We start from the raw sequence: 19,111 nt of genomic DNA on the forward strand, positions 1-19,111 counted from the left end.
ACAGGATATTCAGGCACACATTTTTCAAGAAGCTGTTCCTGCATTTTCAGCTAGGTATTTCTGTGACCTTGAAATGTCACTTTATTTCTTTATACCTTCACTTACTTACCTATCATTTAGAGGTAGTGATAATTCAGTCACAAGAGCATGGGTATAATTAAGCAAAAAGCTTCAAGATCGTGGGTGAAACTGCATAGTATTGTCACACTTAGATTTCACACATGTACAGACATGCTCAAATGACCTTGTACATTTATAACAACATGTATGTAGATTCAAATATATCACAAAGATACATATGCCTTATTTATTTAGGCCAAGCTGACATTTCATGGTTGCCTAGTTACCAGAGAACAATAATGAGAATCTGCTTAGTATATACTGCATGATGAAGGGAACGGAGAGGGCAGATGGGTATCATGTCAGACACAACCACTTGTCAGGTAGGTTAGCCCTTTTCGTGGGAAACATAGAGAAAGGCAAAAGAGATCAGAGCTGGAAGGAATTCAGAGGAAAGCAATAAGCTGGGACAGGAGGTATGTGTGGTTCTTGGAATTCCCATGGCACATCTGGGAGCATGAAGCAAAGCTCAGGTCACTGGAAGCTGTGAAATGTTCATTACTTTCATGACAGATTCCAAGTCTCAAGTTAAACAGACATGGGGAACATGGTAAGTGGTTACAAAATTTGCTTTTACTTACACCAGACCTCTATCGTCATCCACACCAGTACTGGTACCCTTTCTTCAAAACAAATGCCTTTGCTTACTGTAAGGAAGAAGGAGGTTTTGCTGAAAAAAAAAAAAAAAACAAAAAAAAAAAAAAAAAAAAAAAAAACCAAAAAAAAAACACAGCACCAAAAAAGTGCATTTTTCCCTTCCAACTGCATTAATTTTCTCCGAGATTTGCCTCCACTGGAGCTCCCAACCATTTCAAAATTTGCTTGGCCTGATTTTGTAAACTCATGGAGGAGCCTTAAGGTTCACAAACTCATCTGACTGTTTCATTTCATGCTAATGGTAGTCTGTGTAAATTTTTAGATGGAAAAAAAATCTTTCACAGATTGACATCTTGTGTTGCCAGATCTCATACAAGCCCAGAAAGCTTAATGAGGGAGCTTGACTTCATCCCAGGACACCCTGAGAGTGGTTTATGGTTCAACATTCCTTTCAGAATAGAGATTCTGGAGTTCAACCTTCCCTGAAGGCACTTCTGATAGCAGACAAAGAGGTTAAGACAAAATTAAAGATACAGTATATTTGCCAGTATCCATGTATTAAAAATAGAATTGCTAAGCTTAGAGACAAAAAAAAAAAAAGAAACAGGCTTTTGCTATAGTTAAGCTGCCAGAAGTTCACTCTCTGCATTATCCAGCTTAAAAGATGCTAGAACACAGTCCTTGTACTAAGGATCCAAATCTCAGGCAAGACCCTTGTCCTGGGTATTTCTCAGACACATACTGGATATGTTACTTACCTTAAATGCATAGCTTCCTCACAAAGTTGCACTGAGAGTTAAGGCTTCTTTCCATGCTCCTCAATCTCCAAGAACTCCCTATGACTCATAACATTAATATTTAATCAAGCTATGTTAACATTTCTTCCAAATGATTATTGACTGTCCTAACTTTAGAGATGCTGCTGTTGTCCCTTGATCATATCTAGGAACAACTCCTGACAAGATAGTTAAAAAACCTTTTTGCTGGTGAAGTTAAATACCAATGTTTAACTTGGCTCCAAACAAGCCATTTTAATGCTCTCAAAGAAATATTGCTAAGACTGTCAAAGCATATGTCTGGTACTGGACCCAAAGGACCACCCAGTCCAGTGCTCTGAATACAGCAAGAACCAGCAAAGGTTTAGGAAAAGACAGAGCAAATATACAGTGATACCTCTCTACCTCTCCCATTGTATTCTCCCAGCAGCCAGATATCTGTGGCTGAGAGTTTCCTGAGCCAAAGATCACATCTGCGTCAATGAATTTAGTAGATCTTAATGGCCTTCTTTTTTTTTTTTTTTTTTTTTTCCATCAATGTGTCAAGATGCTTTTAGAACTATTTATAATTTTGACCTTCACACCATCCGGTGAATTCCACAATTTATGCATGCACCAGATGAAAAAAAGTGCCTCTTTTTGATTTTGACTGATGAATTTACTGGGGATTCCTACTCTTCATATTAAGAGAAAAGAGTAATTTCCAACCCATCTCTGTGATCCTCCTAGACCCCTGTCATGCCCTACTCAGACATCTTTTTTCCAGGCTCAAAGTCCTAACACCCTACCAAATAAAAGGGAGGGTTCGAGTTTTGCTGCCTTATGAACTGAGATACTGAAAAGCATGCAGAAGTGTAGAAAATTATATGTTTATGGTATGAAGTAGACTTACATTATACAAACATACTAATGAGATTAGTACATGCAGTCAATTGCAGGCTCTTGATGAAGATGGGACAGAACGGCAAACAATCAGCCTTGGGGAGAACAGTGCTTGGGACAGATCATGCTTGCCCACTATGGAAGGATGTTGTTATATCAGAGCAGTAAAAGCAAACATTTTTTCATAATTCAAACCAGTTTCAGCTCAAATAATATGATCCCAGAATCAGCTGTGTTGCCACAGACATCAGATATCTGGTGTATTTCTATCCAGCCAATTACAAAGCCTGTAACACATAAGGCTGGAACCCACTCAGCAAAAGTGGCTCTGGTTGCCTAAAATCTGATCTAAATTACAGCTCCAGCAAATTTTAGATCAAACTTAACTGACAAAGTTTTTAAACTACCTTGAATTTTGGAGGCATATTCTCCAGGTCTGGAGTTTGGGGTTTTTCTGTATTCATATACCCAGGTAAGTACAAAATATTGCTTTTTAATCCCCTCTGCAGGACAAAAGTTGCCTCACCACCCAACCTTCTGGGCTGTGCCATAAATCATGCTGAGAGCCAAGTGCACAACATACAAGAACTAAAGAAACTACAGCAGAAAAGCAAAGACCTGAAAATGTCCACTGGCAAATTACAACTGAACTTCACTCCCTAGCCTATATCCTCAAAGGTTGTGGCAACTAAAGCTTGTGAGATATTGAAATGACCCTTGACTATTACTGTCTACCTCCTTAGCAAGGCTTATTTACTTCATGTTAATCATGCAATCTGAAATCATCCAATAATAACTATTCTAAATAAGTCAACCACGTTTTCATATTTAATGTACATACTGTAGCTAAATAAAACCACTTTTGAGGGGTAAATAATTGCAGAGGAAGAGAAAAATTCAAGAGCGTAGGCTATGAAGATGCACTTTCAGCTGAAATTTTTTAACAAGCAATTAGTTGAGGCAGAAAAGCAGGAAAACTGTTCTTATATGGCTAAATCAACACTAGAGGAGGGTTTCACACTCACTGTGGCAGATAAGTAGAAGAAAGCAAGGTGGTACATGAGGGGAGGGGTCGGTAGGGGGTTATGGTCTAAAAGATATAACAGATAAGAGCAAGGAACCTGAACCATAAAGTTGCCTCAGGCTGAGTCTGGGGGCAAGTCCTTTAAATTCCTCTGTTTAACAGATTTTCCATTTATAGTGGAAAGAACTTACAAATGGGGTACTGTAAGGATTAATAGAGTGAAGACATTTAGGAATGTAAGTGCAGTACAACCAGCCTCAAAGAGTGAAAAAACCCAGAAGCTGGACTCCAGAAAAGTCACTACAAGGTCTTCGTATTTTTCCCTCTGGAAAAGCTGCTGTGTTTGAACAGTCTTTGGAGCACTCGATTCCCAGCTCCCCAGCATGTAGCATTCACAGAGTCACCAGCATTCCCAAAGCAGATGGTGACTCTGGATCACCTCCGCAGTGACTCTGGCCCCTTAGAGATGCAGAAAATCCATCTCCTCCCCACAAGTGTCAGCAATTTCCTCTGCTGCACACACCTCCTCATCTTCAGGACCAGCAGTGAATTACTAACTTCTCAGCCCCACCTCTCCTGATGCTGTCCCAGCTCACAGGAGTTACTTTCTACTTCTCCCCCTTATTCCTTGGCCTGCATCTACTGAGATTCCTCTTTGCTCTACAACCCCTACCACAGCCCACCACATAGGTTGCCATGAATCAAAGTGGAATAGGACGGGGTGAAACTATACAACCTCAGCAGCATTCAAGACTTCCTGATTCTTTCTTGCCTGGGGGAGGGAAGGGTTTGGAATCTCACTTTTTCCTTTTCCACACCTACAATGCTAAAAGTGCATGGAGTAAAATGAAGTCAACCCATTTTACCTGAAGGTGACAAGGGAGGAGCACTGCACAGAATATCTGTTCCCTCTACCGTCTGCCCACAGGAGGTCCACTGTCCTTCCTCCCAGTTTAAAAACAGTTTTCCAGTCTTATTCAGAATCCACCAAAAAACAGTAGCCACCCCCTCAATGAAACTAGGATCACAGTTGAGAGCTATGAACTGTCCTCTGGCACATAGTGTGAGGTGATAAGGGGACCTTTATCAACCAGACCAGCCAGGTGGGCAGGCTAGGCAAGGGCAGAAAAGGGTGTGAAATAATGAAACAATGCAAAAATCACCTCCTAAATCACACAGCAATTGCTCCATTGGAGAGAAGAAGAGAACAAACCTGGAGAAAGATGTGGCAATGGACAAAGAGGATCTGAATTTAAAAAGTAAGGGTTTTTCTGGAAGTACAGTTGAGACAATTGGTGTGTGCAGGTCACACACGTTATCCTACACATAATGACACCACCGTGGGGTTTGTTCCACCTTGGATTTGGCCGGCAGTGGAGCATGAGGAAACAAAGCAGGAACTGTGTTGGTGGCTCTGCAGACAGCGCTCTGTCACCAGAGACAGCTCTGGATGAGCACGTCCCTGAAAGACTGTATCTGAGGATGCTGTCTGCCAGATGGCCACAAATTCTTCCCAAGGCTTTGGAGTTTGTCATGATTTCATCCTTTTTTAGGACTATGAAGCCCTGCCTCATGCTCACTGCTTTAAGCAGTGGTAAGGCAGTGCATCTGAGAGCTCTCAGAATAGGAGACTGGCGTTTCCACCCAGCATTTGCAGGTAACTCTGCTCATACCACGGGCAGCTACCACATACTCCTATTTCAAGTGGGGATGAAGCATGTCTCCCCAGGTAGTAAGAAATATGCCCTGTGGAGGGGGAGGCTGGGTCAGGAAAATGGTCAGTTCAGGAAAATACTTGGAAGCAGTGGTTTATAAAGCCAGAGTGGTCTAGGACCATGTCTGATCTCAGGGGAGAAGGACACCACCAAAGCAATATGACGTCCAAGGGACCAGAACTGATAAAAAGGAAGAAGAAAAGAGGAGAGCAAGTGGAAATAGGAGGATGCTGAGAAGCAGAAAAAAACAGCATATGAGATGGAAAATGCAAGCTGGATAAACACTATTCTATCCCTGATCCTTACTGAGCAAAAGCACTTTGAAAGTAAGTCATTATTATTATTACAAACATAAAGAAATAATCCCACTTTTGCTCTATCATCTGTCCGTTTGGCTGAGAAATGTCAGATGCTCAGGGAGGGGAGGAGGAAAGGTTGACATCAGACAACATCCATTTGTAAAATTGTATCTGCCAGTTTCCCAGCAGCTGCGATCTCCAGTTAATATCAGGAGTGAATGTGAAAGGTTAGACAGAGGGGAGCTGGGGGTGGAGGTATGATGATTTTCAGTTCTCCCCAGCAATTCTTGGCACGAAAGCCAGCACTTGATAACAAATTGACTCAGTCACTAACTCACATAGGCTCCCTCTCTAGTAATGGACTCCAGTCTCATTAGCAAATACAATTGACAGTAAAAATAAACACACTTGCACCCTCCCCCTTGTGTGCTGCTGACACAGTCTTGATTGACAGATCTCACAAGTACATCAATGAAAGGAGAGGACAGCTGCTGTTATCAGCCAGCCTGAACATGGAATGGAGCTAATAATAATATCTTACTTTTACACAGCTTCTTTCTGTCACGATCCAAAGCACCATAGAAAACAGAGCAGTCTAGCAAGCTCTGAATGGTTTGCCATAAGTAATTTTGAGAAGGAACTTCTCTGTTCAGTTGCTCAAAGGAGCCGTATTTTAAATTTATTAATTTTCTGCTAGCACTGACAGTGAACAATACCCAGGGTTAACAGCCTAGAAAAGAGAACAACAAAAAGCAGCCAGGCTTTGTTTTGTTTGCAAAATAAACAAATCTCAAACAGTTCCTTTGGTTCTGAAGCACGACTGCACATACCTAGACCTCATACTAGTGATGAAGTGTTCTGGCAAGCCTCAGAAAAAGTTTTCAAAGACATTATGCCTGAGTTATCTGAGAATGAAAGGGGGAAGAGATGGAAGAAAGTATCTTTACAGCCTTTAAACAAATGATTAATCAGATATTTTTGCACTACTGAAGTGCAGGTAGTTGAGATTACACTTTGGTGAGGAATTGTCATAACACCAGATCATAATGAAGAAAAAAATATTAATTGTTTCAGAAGTGTGTCTGGGCATTAGCAATGTACACTTGCAGTAACACCACAACATTATGCACAGAACATGCCTAGCAGTCTGCAATGCCAGATGCAGTTTTATACAGAAGCAACCACTTCCCATCAAAGATTATACATTGCAAAAATTCCAGCAAAGAGCCATTATGCACATACTCCACAGGCTATGTCTGAAGGCACTATTTAGAACAAGAGCCATATGCAAGTCTCTCTCAGTATGCATTATCCCACTTCACACTACTCACTGCACAGATCCTCCTGCCTGAACTGTCAGCTGCAATCTCACCAAAAAGGGCAAGAGAGTTGAACCCATTCCCCTCATGCTTAATATCACGGAGTCTGGAGTGCAGTTTCACTCCTTGGTGAGAAGGTTTCTGGCAAGGCCCCCCATTTTCCACAGCCCCAGAATTTTCTATGGAATACATTTTATTTCCTTTTAAACTGCAGCACTGCATTCTTCAGGTAATGACATTCTACTCTAAGATTGTAAAGAAACCTTAAAATACCAAACAGATGTAATCTGATGCCATGCGCTCTCCTGAATCCACAATCTGCATGGAAGCGCCCTTTTCCATTCTTCTCCAGGGAGGTCTTATGCCTGAACTAGTTCTGTGGCTCTTCAGCACATGTAAGGCAGAAAATCTTCTCTTTTCCTTACTGGCATCTAATGCTAATTAAAACAAAATTATTAGCTCTATTATGTTCCCTTTAATAGAGAAAACAGATGAACAAACTAGGGGTTCCTTAGACGCAGTACAGACAGTGGCTGATTTACCAAACCCCAAGCTACCATCGCTTCTCTCACTGCTTTCCCCATCGGCTGGTTCAGCAGTGAACAGCAACCAGTACAAAAACTCATTTCACATTGAAAAGAGAGATGCTGTGCAAAACAGTATAACTTTATATGTAAATACCTTTTATTTTTTAAAAAAATTCTTCTACAAATTGTACGAGCTATGTAAAGTAAGGAGTTTTCCAGTAGCATTAAGACCCAGTCACTGAGTCTTGAGTTCTGTTTCTAGCAGCTGGATGGCAAAGCCATCTCAGACATGGTTCCTCCAAATAATCCAGCCTGGCTGGTTCTTGCCCAATCACTTCTTATCTCTTCTGCTTACCCAGCACACTCCATCTACTGCCATATGTTTCCCAGCAATGCTTCTATACAGTAATCTGCGGGCATCAGCTCGTGGACTTGAAGGAAAGGGCATCAAACTCAGCTAAACTGGCAGCAACGAGTAGTGTTAGTGACTGGAGGTTGCCAAAATCTCAGTCCCTTAGAGGCTGAAGATAGGATTTTCTGCATAGATGAAGGTCCTGAGGAAGTAGAAAAAAAGTGAAAGGTTTTCTTCAGGAATGAAGAAGAAGAGGAAGAAGAAATGAACCGATCCCCACCTGTAAGTTCCAACCATGAAGAACACACCTATTCTTCCTGAATGCTTTGATGCAGAGATGGAAAGCCATCATCTTTCGTTCCCAGGCTAACCATGACACCATGTTTTGCACAAAAGCCCATCTGTTGTTGATGCTCAGTGTGCTCGACAGTTCTCTGTTCCCCTCCACCACAAGCTGTTGCTGTGGGGTTCAGTACTTCTCTTCCCAAATCTCATTTGCTTTCTGCAGCCAAAAAGCTGCAGCTCTGAATGACTCCTAAAGAGAACAGAAGACATGCAGTTTCTGATGTTGCTGATGGAAGAATTTGCTTTGTTACCTTTACCTTTTTTATTCCAGCATACAGGAATTCCTCTGTGTACAAACACCCCCTTACTTTCGTACCCAATTGCCCCAGATTCTTTCTCCTCCTAATTTCTGTCTAGCATTCAGCACATCCTGCCTCCTGGGCCAGACCCTTCTGATAACATCAGGTGACTAGAATAGGAGAAGTTCTATAATAGAACATTTTGTTTATTTTAAATCTATATTTATCATGCCAGTGTGCATAAGAGAAGATTTAATTAGCCAGTGAAGCTTGCCTTTGGTATGTTTTCATGAATACAGTAAGAGTTTTGATGCATGACTTCAGGCTACTACCACAAACAAAGAAAACATACCATGAAATTAAGAAACATAATAATATACAAGAGAAGACACTTGGCTGCTGTTACACATTTCAGTGAGAAATAGGCCACCACCAAACCTGGATCAAGCTGCCTAAATCTGGGGATATATTTTAATTCAGATCAAATTTTTTCACTGCAGTCTCAGTTAATTGCTGGAAAGCAGTTAATTGCACGTGAGCTGCTGCACAGGACCCTGGGCAAAAATGAGAAGAGAGAAGAAAGCATGGACAACTAAATAAATGACACTGATGAGACACATTGACAAAACCTCATGGTTGTTTTGCATTATTTTGACAGCAAGGGCTCCAAAAAGACTGCAGTGCCAACCAGGACAGCACCAGAACACAGCATGACCCTGCCCATGTTTCTGCCATGCTCCCTTTATGGGTCTGCACAGATCCGAAGCAGACTCACCCACCAGCACAAGTGCTCACATAGCTCTTTGGAGCACAGTTAGGTCCTGCTGGTGTCAACGATGTGGTACAGCCAAGCAAATACTAAGAGTCAGCATCAAGAGTCAAACAAAGCTGACCCCTTCTAAGCAGCTGCAGAATGGCATCCTTGGGATATCCAGGCCTCTTCTCAGTGAAGGAGGGGTTCAGGTCTTCCTAGGTATACCTTTGACCCAGTTCTAACTCCACCACACATGCCTTGCCTCGCTTTCTCTGATGAGCAGAAGTTAAATAATACATTTGACTTTGCAGGTATGTCATAAAGATTCATTATTTATAATTTACACTTCCCTGTATATACTGCTGTGTGATGCCATTTATTATCTTTCAGTCCTCCATTCATGTTCAGAGGAGAAATCAAATACAAACCCCCTATTTCAGACTACCTAGAGGAAAACTATCCAGCTCAAATTTCTAGAAACTGTTTTCAATTTTATCTACCATGATTTCTAGATAATAAACTTTTTCTCCCAAGTTTCAGAAATGCTGGTAACATGCAACCTGAAGGAGCAGCACTACATCAGGAAACTTTATCAGGCATGGTTTTGCTGGCAAATTCCTTACAGCTTTACTGTGCTTGCAGCACCCATTAATGCATGACTGTCTTTCCCGTTACCACTTCCACATAGCACAGAGTGAGGAAGAAAATAGCACCTGCCAGCAGACACCTGGGGTTTGCATCCAGGTGTGAGCAGCTGGGGCTCTTTCACATGACTCTGGTTATGAGGAAGCGAAATTTGGAGCATAAGGATGAGGAGCAGTGTGGGAAGGTCTTACCAAAACTGGCTCTGTCACTTCAGGGCTGAAGAGAAGATTTCATTCTCCAAGAGCTGCCAATCTAGTACTTTTCTGCTAGTGATAATATTTCCTAAGTTTATTTTTAAACTTAGTGAAGTATGTGCTACCTAACAATGTATGCCTCTTCAGTATCAGGGAAAAAAAAAAAAAAACAGAAAAAACTACTGAATATCAAGCACTCCAAACCCAGATCAGGTGTAGCCAAATTATAGCTTAATAAGTTTCAGGTATTCCATTTAGAGCTTCTGATCTTTCAAGGAAATAGGTTTTCCCCACTGAGAAATGTATATGCAGTGAAATTAAAGCAACTTTATCCCCATGTGAACCAAAAGTAGGTTGGGCATCTATTTTAAATAATCATCCAAATGTTAATTTTTCATGATGGAAAGAAGACCTGGGAAGAAAGGAATATTCTCTTCTTCTCACCCATATGTTCACCTCAAAATGACTGTCTTTGCTACTCAAGCCTGGGGTGTAATACAGCATAAAACCCAACTGCTGCTATTTGCCATCTTTGGAGACAGGACAGGGCACAAGTGGCCTGGGGAGTCCTCTTTGAATATCTGGGGCACCAACCAAGTGCTATCTAGCACAGGAGGAAAACAAGATGCCAGGGTGAGGGGGAAAAACCCAGCATATGTACAAGCCTTGAAGCTCAGACCCTTCTTCCATCTGAAGTCCATCCTTCCTCTCCCCTTCCTCACTTGGGAGGCAGATCCTGAGGGAATGGTGGCATCCCAGGTGGCCACATGGGCAGGGAGCTGTGTCTCAGCTGGTGTGGGACTTCTCCTGCCACCCCACACGGGTGAACAAGAGGAAAAAATAAATCCACAGGCAAAGAAGGAAGGCAAGTGCTGCTAAGTGGCTCATTGGTTTCTATGGCAACTGGCTCCGCTCTACTCCAGCTGCTTACCCCACAGTCCCTCTGTCACCCTATTTTTATCTGAGAAATCAAAGAAAAAGAAAAAGTGGTGGAGGTTTGGGGAGGAGAGAGTTGAGAAACCTTCTTGGGTTTTGCAGAGAGAAGGTTAATACGCATGCAGCCGTGTCTTGCTTTGAATCACAAGTTAAATCCTCTGTATGGAGGCTTCCTATGGGATTCCTCAGACTTGATGCACCATCCGTTCCCACATTTGCCACCATCATGAAGCAGCATGCAAGAAAGGCAGCCCAGCAATGCCCTCCTACGAATGAGAAGCAGCTAGGCTGTGAATTTGACCTAGGCATTGACACCAAAATGCACAAGAAGAATCTTCTGTTAGGGAAAAATCTCCCCTCCCGCAACCCAACACAATGAAGTGATGGAAGTCAGAACACCAGTATTTTAATAGTTCTTTGTTCTGAAAAGTTGTTTCCTTTTCAAAAAAAAAAATGTTGAATCTGTCCGTGATCCCTCTGGCACCATGTCCTGCATGGTGGCAGAAAATCCTCACTATGAATGCAATGTGTTTTGCTCAAATATCTCATTAAGGCATGAGCCAGAACCACATTTACCTGGGCTGTGCCAAGACTAAGCTTTAGTTCATCGATTTTGGTGTTGGAGACTTTGATTGTTGAGTTTCAATATATCTGCTGGTAAATCTAGAAGATATTATAGCTTGAAGTTTCAGTAAGGGTAGGAGCGTGTCTTAACTAAAGCATGGAGCTCTTGGCCTCTTCTGACTGACTACAGAATCACCAAATCAAAGAATATCCTGAGTTGGAAGGGGCCCACAAGGATCATCGAGTCCAACTCTTGGCCCTGCACAGCACCATCCCCAAGACTCACACCTTGTGCCTGAGGGCATTGCCCAAAACTTCTTGAGCTCAGTCGGGCTGGTGCTGTGACCACTTCACTGGGAAGCCTGTTGCAGTGCCCAAACACCCTCTGGGTGAAACATCTTTTCCTGATATCCAACCTAAACTTTTTCTGACAACCTAAACCTTTTCTGAACCTCAGGCCTGGGTTCCCTTGGGTTCTGCCACTGGTCACTACCTGCCTTTCTGAAATAAATGTGCCCAAACACAAGATATTTTGGCAGATATTTCTAGCTTCACTCCCCTCCTTCTCCCTAGAAATTCCAGACGTTTCATAACAAAATGTTGCAACTATCCTCCAAACAATGATGCTTAAATTTCAAAGAAGGCAAATGGATGCCATAAACATCTATATTCACTTTTTCCATTTCAACTGCCATGACATTTGATGCTTACATCCACGCTGTTCTGCTAACAGGACTGTGGAAGTCTACCTTTGCAGCACACATTTTCACTTGCTGCCACAAGAAGGGATATTGATCTGTGTATCTCTGCTCACACAGCAAGGCTTTCCATTTGGAGCTGTGATATTGTCGTACTAAGAGGACAAGGAAAAGATCAATGATTTCTAACAATGATCACTTTTAAGAGGAAGAGCATTGGTAAAATGACTTACTAGTCCAAGTATCGCATTTGCAGTCTCTGCAATAAGTTCTGTATCCTGGCAGGCATTAACTCCATTGCTTTTGATAAAAGCAGCATATTGGGAGAGAATCACCCACTTCAGAAATGTTACTGACTACGGCATGTGATGGTATAGACTTTATATAGAGCAGGTTGCAGCCTTACAAAACTGCGTAGTAAGTCCCAGGGCCCTAGGAAGGCTGAGGGCTCCACAGGGACATCCCTACAGCCCAGAAGAGAAGCAGAGTATCTGAGAGGCACCAGGGACAACCCCATCCCATGGCATCAGGTACCTCTGTGGAGCAGCAGAGCCACGGCTGGGCAGGACAGAGCTGTGGGGAGCTGGAGAGCATCCCTGCTGCAGCATCACTGGGACAGAGGCTGATGGCTCTGGGGCTCTGAGGGCCTGGGACCTGGGCAGAGTGGAAGAAGCCCCAAGAAATGCTGGGCAAGGACAATTAGGGTTGTTGGTGTCCCCTTGAGAGGCCTTGAGAAGAAGTTGTACAAGGCATCTCAAGAAACATTTCAATTCCTAGGAATTTGGAAGCTGGCTTACTCCATAAAGCTACTGGGATTTTTTACTTCCAACTGTGGCCCCCAGAACATACAGTGGCAACCCACCTCATGGTTTATTCACCACTGTGTGAAGTAGCCAGGTAGTGCATTTGCCAATTTTTCTCCAAATGGCCCTTTGTTAGTTTCTGTAAAGACACGAAGAAAAGGTGCTCCCAATGATACTCTCTTCTGATACACGTTACTTCAAACATTTTGATCAAGTCCCTTCTGAATTAATTTAATTTCTTGAAGCCACTACCAAGCTCATCCTCCCAGGGAACCTTGTAAAATGCATTATCAATATCTTCTCTGGCACGAAACAACACATGCACCCTATAGCCCTCCTGCACCTCTGCACAGTCTGGGGGACTGTGAGGATGAAAACAGACAACAGGAAGCAGAGAGGACTCAGGACTACAAATCTTTGTCTGACAGCCTTGGAAAATGAGAGGCCCCTGAGAACAAGACAAGAACAGAAAGAAAGATACAGAAGACTGAAGCACACAATCAGGACTCTTCTGCCAGGACATTTGCTGCAGGTGGCCTCTGGCCAGCCCAAGAGAGATCCTTTGCAGCGAGGGGCACTGAAGGCAGAAGCAGAGGTGACCTGAAGGAAAGCAGCAAGGCATGCTTACAAGGCCTTCAGTTCACAGGATGGACAGCAGCCTCTGCTGGGTGGTGATGGACAACCTCACGTCCTGAGCAATAAAGGAAAGGGTGAGTGACTCCTTTTAAAAGGGGTAGTCAAGGGCAGAAGTGAAAATAATCAAATGTGCATCTGCACTTGCCTCTGCAGGTTTAGCAGAGAGGTGGAAGCTCTTTGACTGCCAGACAAGTGGCTTTACTGAGGAACAGTGTCCCATTTGCAAAATTGGAGGCTATGATCCTGACCTTCCTTGTAGAGCATTTTCATAACTACAGATCGAAATAACCAGCCCTAGGTGGTGATTCTGATCATCATTTATTCTGCTTTCTGACAAGAGGGGTGTACAAGCACTTTGAGATGAAATGTGTCTGCACATTTAAAATTAATTTATGGAAAGTACTCATGTGCAGTCTTGACATTTGTTTTCCACACATAACAGCAACAGGAAAGTCAAGCCTTTGAATGTTTATAAGAAATGAGCACACATGCAAACAATGCTGACAGAAGATGATTTTCTTTACAATCTGAATATTTTCATTTCTTTTGCATTTCTCATTTGTCCTTATTCAGCACATTTTAGCCTGCAAATGTTATCCTCAAAGGTCATAGGAAACTCATATTGTCAAATAAAGCTGAGGCACTGCAAAGATTGTACTTGGTAAGACAGACTGAAACTGACAGAGATATGTGTAGAGGAATCTTACAGAGGTCTGACCATAGTGTAAAGTCTGACAAAAGAATCCTCCACTCATCAATGGGGACCCTTAGCCCTATCCACCATAAACTAGAAGACCCAAGTTAAAAAGGAAAAGCCATATTAATTATCAAATATGAACTGGCTCCATGGAATAGTCTCTCATATCTGTACTTCCAGATAGCCCGTGGCAGCAGGGTTACACAAACACTTCAGTCTGGCTGACACAGCCTAAAACTCAGTACTGACTCCTTCACTGAACTGCCAGGACTGTCCACAAACACATGTTGAGCAGCTGCAAAATCTTATTTGCTCTGCAGAGCCCTTGGATAAATCCCTTCTTAGTGTAGTCCTCAGGATGACTGAGCTACAAAGCTGGTGGGTGCCAGTGACCACTCCAACACCTGCTGTCTCACTAATGATCTCAAATCCCTCATCCTCACAGGGAAGCAAGATACATCAAAAATAGAGAGAGAGGAGACTCTCTCTGAAGAGGGAAATAAGCTTTTCTGAGTGTCCCATCCAGCAGTTCAGGGGAGTACTAAAGGGAAGAAAGGTGAAAATCAGACAAACATCTTTTGTTCCTTTTTTGTAAGAACCACTAAGGTATTTTGCATTAAAGAGATGTTCCTTTGTTAAGGGTAACTCCATGGCTATCAGATCTCTTTTAGCAATGTCATACATGGATGTTTATCATCTGCTGTGTTAGACTTTGTCCAAGCTCAGTCTCCTCGATATCAAGCAAGAGTGACTTGTAGGTCCTAGTCCAGGTGTTGTGCCATTCGTGCGCTTTGCATTCTGGGCACAGAAACAGAGGAACTGAATCTTGAGGCTCTTTGTTTTCTCATCAGTTGTTTTAATGAAGCAGAATAATTCCATTACTCTATACAGAGGGAGCAGGCAGTCTATCTTGTCCTTCTGAGGTTCTGTTTGCTGGTTCATAACTTGCAGTGGTGATCTTGAAAAAGCTGGCATAGTTTACAACCAGGCACTCTTTAGAAAGGAGATATATCACTGCGAATTACTTGCTTATCAGGTCACTCTCCCCATCATCCAGTGCAAAAGGCCTGCAAGGTAATTTTCATTCCACCTGGTGTCCTAAATCCATGTCAATCTGATGTTTGCAGTAAAGGAGTTCATTCATTTTATTTGCATCCTTAAAACTCCAGCCACCTTGGTACCCAGTGACCCTGGTTGCCTTGGCTGCAAAGAGATGGCAGGGGCATATCAGGATCTTGTGCCAGCAAAAGAAGCAGCAATAGAATGAAAAACGGAGGAGGATGCTGTACTACACAAGACATCCAGGAAAGACATTATGCAGGTTACTAGAAACATCCTGCAAGAGAGGCAGACTTCCAGGTATTTTTTCAGAGACTGGGAGTGTCTGAAACATCACAGGATGATGATGTTGTGACTACTTCAGTACTTCAGCATCTCCACCAGGAAACAGCTCACAAGGTGCTTACACTGAAAAGCAGTAAACAGCTAGCTGGAAGTTAGAATTGCACAGCAGCAATGGTCCACAGGAGAGATCCAAACACCAAGCACAAGCATGCAGTGGCATCATTTGAAACACATGAGCAACTGTGGCTCACCCCTTAATACAGACTTTCAACTGGATCAGTGAAGACTCAGTTCAGACAAGTGATGGGATAACACACATCCTGACAAATCTGGCAGACACTAGACTTCTTTAAGGACATTGATGCACACTGATCTGTTTCTCCTACCCCACACTGCACAGGCACATCCTTTGCTCCTTATGGTCTGTGTTAATGGATTGTCAAAGATTTTTCTCTCTGGTGTACTGCTTTGAGACACCTTTGCAGCAAATTACATGGCATCATTCAGCAAGAGACAAAGGTCACACATCCAGCTGTGAAGTGGGCTAGTAACAGCATTCTGCATGGTTCCTAAAACTGGCTGCAATAATGGGGATAATGTAAGGGACTGACATAACGGCAATCTGACGATTTAGTGTTGCTATGCAACTTGAGTTGGGAACAGACTTTTGCAGTTGCTTCTTAGTTGTCCATTGAATGCTCACTGACAGTGTCTGGCAACATTCCCCACTCATCACTTTACCTAAAGCGGCAAGAATTCATGTGCAGCTTTTGTGCCAAGGTGCCCTCTTCAAGCCACTAGTGTAAGCAAACTGAGATGCAGACACTTGCAATGCTTTTTCCAACCTGAATGAGATTCCTGTTGTGCTACACACACACACAAACAGCTACATACCTTCACACCCATTTCTCTTTCCTCTGATTCATTGCAGATCTTCCCCTTTTTCCTCCTTTCTCACCTTAAGGTCATCATGAAGATGACCTTCTTAACAAAGAAGAGCACTGTCTTTGGAAGCTTTTCCCTGGCCATGTCACAGGTATTATCACACCCCTTCACACTGTTTTATAACTTTGTACATGTGATTCCTTCAGACCTTTCCATCTTTCTCCCAACTGTTTTCTCAGACTCATACAAAGTGGAAATAGATACAGTACTTGCTCCATCTTGTTTTATTCATTTGCCCTGAAAGTGCCTTGACCTGTCTTGAAACTGACCAGTTCTAAAACCCCCAAGCAATGATGCCTTCAGCTCTTTCCTTAGGACTCTGAAAGATGACAAAACTCAGTGGCTAAGGAAGCTGACCTGCTCATCTCCCTTGCTGAAACCTGACTGCTCCTAGTGACATCTCCTTGTGCCGCCCTCAAAAACTTGCTCTTGCATCCTGGTATCACCTGAACACCAAGGTGATGGCTATTCTGCATTATGAGTAATTCATTCCCTATGATCCTTTGTTATCACTTCTCAGACCTCTGTCAATTTGTTGCTTTTCTGTGAATTCCTGTGCTTTCCACAATCTGTTTTGTGGTGTTGCTTGTGTGATGTTTAATAGCCGCAGCTCAGAGTTGGCTGCATTTCAGTAGTAGGAGGGGGAGCACAGGGAACTGTGAACTGAAACTCTGTATAATGTTGCTAGAGATGAGAACAAGTAAGGGAGTGTTTGCTATGCACGCTATCTCCAGAAAAACATCTTTGCAAATGTGTATCTGTGCAGGCATTGTGGAGATAGGGATTACGTTATGCAGAGGGGAAGAGGATCTGACTGACAGTAGAGATTTGCAGTCCATATTGATGTTTCACAATTGTGCATCTGTCTGCAGAACAGGCATGAAGCTCTTGAAGCCGTTGCACTAAAAATAAAAAAAAATAAGGAAAGATAAATCAATAATTTCACTCACCCTTTTACCACAGCTTTATCACAGAGGGTGAAGGAGGAGTGTGTCATAACAGCTCATACTAGCACGAAAATTTTAATCGAAACAGTCTTCAACCAGAATAGACCACTTTGATAAAATCAACATTTTTTTTTTTAAATTCTAAGTACAAATGAAAAATCCCTATGTAAAAGGAGGCTGAAACAAAAATTTCAGTACTGAAAAGTTTGCCTTAAGGAAAAAAATGACAGATTTTCTTTCAAATTAAAATACTATTTTTGAAAGCAACCTTTTATTTTCTTAACATATTTTTCTGCTTGTACTGTTTTTATGTTCTTCAGTTAATTATGGGAGACATTGATGTGTTGAATATCCTGCCATTAGCCTGGAATCAGGTTTCCAGGATATTAAAAGCAATTGGTCCCTAACTAGTACCCAGAACATTGCTATTTTAGAGTGCAAAAATTTAAATTGTTTCATTCAGCACAGACTAATAAAGCTGCTATTGCTTTTGATAGCAAACTCATTACTTCATACAAAAATAATTTGTTTTTAATATAAAATATCACCTGTACTAAATTATATAACAATATTTAATTATTATATTCCTGGTGTGTTATGTTACTGGTAGGATTGCATAACGTGGCCTCATATGAGACTTGACATGGCATAACTTAATTCTGCATTTCAACTGATATGTGAAATTATACCAAAACTTCACTAATTTTTAAAATAAAATATCAGTTATTTTTCTAAAAGTATCTAACTGAAATATTCATAATTTTTAGTTTCAGTATTTTTATCACTAAAAGTAACAAGATGCCTTGAAATCATAAACTTTGACATTTCTCTCAAATGAACATTTCAAGTTTCCTCTGGCTCTCACTTAACCTGTGATTCATTCTTTGTACTAACTCTAAATCTCCCTATTTGGAATAGTTTTCAGATTGAAGGCCTTGTCAAAAGCAATCATCATAAATTCAGCATGCACTTTATCGTAGCTGTTTCTACCAGCATTTGTTGCAAGATAAGGCAGCTCATCAGTACTCACTTTCATCCCAATATTAATTCTTTTCTATGCACTCACAGGGATCTCAAAATTATCCCCATCAGAATACATAAATGAGGATAAAAATAAATCAGGATAAATTACATCAATCTTGCCACCCAACCACACCCAAGAACACAGAGGATTTCAAGGCTCCCACCACAGCCCTGCTCACAAGATCCTGTTGCAGGGAGGACCCGGGATGGGACTGACACTTCTCCTCCATTCCTCTGCTCACCCCACGGCGCATCAGAAGAGCTTGGACTTCCCTTTCTAGCATGTGAAGGCAAGAAGAAAAGAAAAAGCTCTCTTTTCTGAAAGCACAAGTCCTCTTCTTCCTGCCGTCAGCAGGTGCAGTGGAACTGCAACCCAAGGCTTCCACCTAGTGTCTGCCGGCCAGCTCGGCACAGCAGCTCGCTGCAAGGCTGGGGCGCCAGGGGTGCCCTGGAGCCCACGGCAAGAGCAAAGCCTTGGCTTACTTTTGAGGTGGGAACATTTTCCTTAGAATACAAAACCAACCCTCGGTTCATTATGGACCACCCAAGCTGTCACCTAGAACTAACCAGCTACTGGTTTACATGTGGAAAATAAGATTGTGTGCTAAAATCCAAGGTTTTAGGTGGACGCAACAGAAAAGAGGAGAAGAGAAGCTTGTTGAATTAGGTAGGATCATTCTCACATGCCCAAGGATATTTTCTTAACCTTTCTCTGGTGCTGACTTGCCTT

The 19,111-nt window shown here is 42.2% G+C and overlaps 1 long non-coding RNA gene across 1 annotated transcript; it reads right to left on the bottom strand.

Annotated features, from left to right (window-relative positions):
- Nucleotides 1-12,264: 12,264 nt before the first annotated feature.
- Nucleotides 12,265-18,776, bottom strand: LOC119708841. The gene is made up of 3 exons (XR_005259230.1): nt 18,561-18,776; nt 15,853-17,313; nt 12,265-15,325 (listed from the first exon to the last, which is right to left on the bottom strand). It is a non-coding gene; the product is annotated as an uncharacterized LOC119708841 (long non-coding RNA).
- Nucleotides 18,777-19,111: the final 335 nt, after the last annotated feature.

The sequence above is a fragment of the Motacilla alba genome, chromosome 1A (assembly GCF_015832195.1).
Source record: "Motacilla alba alba isolate MOTALB_02 chromosome 1A, Motacilla_alba_V1.0_pri, whole genome shotgun sequence".
NCBI classification, from domain to species: Eukaryota; Metazoa; Chordata; class Aves; order Passeriformes; family Motacillidae; genus Motacilla; species Motacilla alba.